At 28.4% G+C, this 4,697-nt stretch overlaps 1 long non-coding RNA gene across 4 annotated transcripts; it reads left to right on the forward strand.

The window, feature by feature from the left end:
* The first annotated feature begins 495 nt into the window (after positions 1-495).
* Positions 496-3,581, forward strand: LOC114166437 (uncharacterized). Of its 4 annotated transcripts, none has more exons than XR_003599925.2 (3): positions 540-1,030; positions 1,150-2,355; positions 2,529-3,581. It is a non-coding gene; the product is annotated as an uncharacterized LOC114166437 (long non-coding RNA). The 4 variants fall into 4 exon arrangements; XR_003599926.2 differs by having other exon boundaries at positions 2,913-3,581; XR_014985234.1 differs by having other exon boundaries at positions 542-1,030; positions 1,150-1,311; positions 1,763-3,581.
* The last annotated feature ends 1,116 nt before the right edge of the window (positions 3,582-4,697 follow it).

A 4,697-nucleotide genomic window follows, 5' to 3' on the forward strand; every position in this document is an offset into this window, starting at 1 on the left:
ATTATTATTGAGTATTATTATGAATTATAACATATTATTATATTATTAACAACCATCAAAACTTTTGAACTCTTTATTTTTAAGACTTTGTTCTAAAATATTATATTATTTATTTATTGTTTTATATCATATATTTATTGTTTTATTATTTTTAATCTTAATTATTCACATATTTTCATTAATTTTTGTTTTAATTTTTGGATTTTGTTCATATCTTAAATAACAACTTTTCTCATAAATTAAAAGTATTTGAGAGGTTTTTGGATGCATTAAAATAATCCAACTTAATTTTTTTACATTTTTTTTTGGATTTTGAATTTTAAACTTAAAATTAAGTAGATGTATATAATCCTGTCATAATACACTAAAAAAAATATTTTTTATTAACGGTTATTTTATAGCGGCTAAAGAAACCCCTAAAAATGTTTGTAGTTTTTGTCGATTTTTTAACTGTCACAAAATTGTCTATGTAATTGTAAATTTAATTGTTTTTTTTTTGTAAATTTTTAGCTTTTATATTAAATATTTCTCCTTCTGTAGTTCTGTAATTTTCGCGTTTCATCACTCACTCCTTTTTTCTCTACTTTCGTCTTCTTCCTTAATTCTCTTCCTTCATTTTCTTCAACATTGATGGTAGGCATTTCTTCATTGGAAGGAAGGAGAACGTGATGCACCACTTTAGGAACCCTAAAATCAAGCTCATTCGTTATGAAAACGTCATCGAGCTTCTCCTTGTGGAGATGAATCAGATCAACCATTTAGAGGTCGTGAGAGGTGATGAAGCTGCTTGCATAATGGGGAAGGAATAGAGGTTGTTGTTCGAGGAGAAAAACCTCATGTTCCAGCCGCTGGACTTGACCGGTCTGATGCACACATTGATGGTGTTGTACGATCTGGTGTGGATCCTGTAGGAGGTCGACAGAGTCTTGCCAAGTCTTACCTCAGAACAATCCACTTTAACTTTTCTCAGCGAATGTTGAATTTTTGGAATGCTAAGCACAAACTTGAGTCTCAAACTTCATGCTTTGAGGTTAACTTTTGTTACCTCCTTTTAGTCGATTGATGTTATTGTTGTTATGCTGACTGTAGAAACTTTATAATCTTGTTCTATATAATATCTGACACTAATCCTCTTCATTGTCACTCAAGGATAAATTTGGAGATAGAGATATTCATGACAGTTCAGATGTAGCTGCTTTGTATCTACAAGTCAATATAGTTAGCCGATATTTGTAACCCGTTCACGCAGTTGGTCCTCTCTTGAACGCCCTGGATTGTTGTTAGTAAGCACTTTCGTTATTTGCTTAGCTGGTAAGGATGATGATCTTCTATCATATCTGCTAGAATTGGATTTGTGAAACTGAAAAGTGATCAACTTAGAGTGTTTCTTCATTATTAAAATTATGAGAGAAGGTCGGTGATTGTGATGCATTATTTTAATTCAATTTTTTATTTTTGGGAAAGAAGTGACATTTGTTTGGAGAGTGATAATTTTAAAATGTTTATTTTTGTTTGGTTGGACTCAATATTGTCCTGTTCTAACATCATGTTGATTTTTGCAGATGTGGTAAGAACATTATAGATTTATCATTGTCTATGAATTTGTATAAATATTTAGATATATATCTTACATTTCTGACACTTGAGATTATCGAGCTCTAGAAATGAGAAAAAGCTAGATCATGTGCTTTTGAGTCCTAGATGTCTTCATACCATATAGTGTGCATATATGTACTTAGATTCAACTTCTTCAATTTCCTAGGTGGTTTGTTGTGTTTCTGCGATGAGAAGGTTTTCTACAACTAATCAGGGATGTGTTGTTGAAGCTAGAATGATGATTCGTGAGTATATACCATTATGTTCATGCATTTTCAATGTAATGATTTTACATAGTTAACCAATTAGAAATCTGTGACTTTTAAAGTAGTTATTACAAAGTTCAACTATTTTATCTTAATTTAATGTGATTAGATGACAATATAAATTTCTTTTACACTATCAGTTTATTTAAATTTAATTCAGTTATTTACTTACGTATAAAAATATTCTTTTATATAAAAATGTAATGGACCTAGCTGTTTATACCCATCAACTATGATGGATAAAGTCACCAGCAGAGCTTAAGCTGGTGAAGGAATTTGCATCCATTGCTTGTCAGGTACTTTCATCTCTAGTGCAACTGTAACTATTTGGTAACTAAATATTCCAAATTCCCAATGAGGCTGTTGCATGCACATTTGGTAACTAACATGCTCTTTTGTTGACAATACTACATTCAAAGACATGCCCTTTTGAAGGTACACTTGCAGCAAAGGTTGAATATGAATGCAAAATTAGAGGTGCCCAATGGATGGGGTGAGGAGTTTTTTATATATTAATACTTCATCTATTGTTGTTCATAATTTAAGAAGCTTCCAACAAATAAATAAAAGTAAAGAAGTCGTTAATAGAAAAGAAATTCAAGTTTAAGGATCACTTTCATCCATAACTAATGATATAGCCTTTCTTTTTTTTTTTCTCTGTATCAGATTCAATCTTGTTGTTGGTGGTGGACTTAATGGAAGCATTATACATTATTCTAGGAATGATCAAAGAGTAAATTCATTTAACAATAAACATTCTTGTATATAGCAAGTCTATATTCATCTTATATTAGAAAAAAATTCAAGTTTTTAATATATCTGCAGACTACTTTTTCAATAAATAATTAATATATTTCTCATGATTAAATTGTAAATTTTGGGAAAGGGAATTATCATATTACATAAATGCTATAAGTTTTAGGTTGTTATTATGTTGTTTCTAGATATATGTATGCATGAGAAAAAGATTTGGTTAATGATGAAGTCAATAATTTTGTTTTAGTAGCTTATTGATATTTCTTATGCTTTTTGTTTTGGTGTCTCTTTTAGGAAAATTTCCAATAGTAGCTAACTGATATGAAGGCTAGGAACTAGTTTGTGGTTTGCCCTAGTTCATGTTGAGGTTTTTGTGGAATGAGGCAAGGCATTTGAAGTTTGATCCTGTTTATAAGCATGTTGGGAGTAAACATTTTGTGCTCAAAACGCTTTACTTTCTTCCTTATATAAGCCTTAGATAAGTTTATTTCTTCTCTTCCTTCAATTTTAGGGAAAACATAAATAATAGTGCAGAGCACATACTAAATTTATAAATAGGTTTCACTTATTATGGGTCCTATTTTGTATGATATGATATTTACAGTACAATTATTTGTGCACTGTACAAGATATATCACCTGGAGTTTTTCGATGGTTAGTTAACAATAATCTTCACTCTATTCATGATGTATATGAAACATTATGCTTTAGGATTTCTAATTTATTCTTTCCATGTCAAGGTTACTTTGAAAGATTAGGAAAGGAGAGTTAGTAACATAAACAAATAAGATTTGCACATGAATGTTGTGTAGTGAATGAATCAGATGATGTGGCGATTGTAATAGTATAGGACCTGGAATGGATAGAGTAGACTTGTTAGAACCAATTTTGTTCCTTTCTGCTAAAGCACAATTAGTTATGCTGACATTTACCTTATTACAACAAGGAAGAGCATTGAATGTATATTTTGTGTATATTTTACGGTTGCAAACCATATCCTAGGTTTTCAATCACAAACTATTGTACTTTTCTCTGTATGTTAGGGATGATGGAAGTGTTTCTGATAAATATATGTTTTGTAGACCATAGAATATTGTCTATTTGTGAATGGTTGGATTAAATACCTTTGGTTCACTCTATTTTAATGGTTTTAAAACTATTTTAAATATTTTTTTGACAATTTTTAATGTAAAAATATGATATATTTTGTGGTGATTTTTAACGGTCAAAATATGATTTATTTTGTAACGGTTTTTAATCGTTAAAACATGATGTATTTTGTGACGGTTTTTAACCATCAAAACATAATGTATTTTGTGGCGGTTTTTAACCATCAAAACATGATGTATTTTGTAGCGGTTTTTAACCGTCAAAATATGATAAAATATAATCAAATTAAACTACATTTTGTGGCGGTTTTTAACTGCTATTATTTGTTTTTCTTTTCTAACAGCAATACCAACGGTTAGAATATTTTTGTCACAAACGGTTTTTGACATATGTAATTGTGATGGTTATTTTAACCGTCAAAAATTTCATTTGTGACGGTTTTTAACCACTGAAAATTTATAATTTTAACCGTCACAAATGCTTATATTTTTTGTAGTGATACCCGTCCCCGTCATATTTCCATCCTCATTTAAAATTATTAAAATGTTCACAATTAATTAAGTAACCATATATATATATATATATATATATATATATATATATATATATATTTTTTTTTTTTTCTATTTTTTTTTCTTTTAATTATTTGATTTGTTATGAAACTCATTCGCATCTCCAATATAATTTTTATCTTATCATAACCTTTATTTAATTATGTTAAAATGATGTATATCAATTAAAAAAATTATTTCTAACATTTGAACATTTCTATTATTTTTTAATATTTTTGATTGTTGTATATTTTCCTTTCATATGAGAATGTTTAATACTCTCAATTTAAGTATTTAATAGCATAAATCTTTCATTTACTAGGTAATATAAAAAAAAACAATTTTTTACTTATTATTAATTTTTGTTTTATTTGAATAACTCTTTTGTTTCGCTAAAACAATATTTGTTATTTCTCAA

This window comes from Vigna unguiculata, chromosome 10 (genome assembly GCF_037176805.1).
Source record: "Vigna unguiculata cultivar grain cowpea cultivar isolate G323 ecotype 2 chromosome 10, ASM3717680v1, whole genome shotgun sequence".
Taxonomy (NCBI): Eukaryota; Viridiplantae; Streptophyta; class Magnoliopsida; order Fabales; family Fabaceae; genus Vigna; species Vigna unguiculata.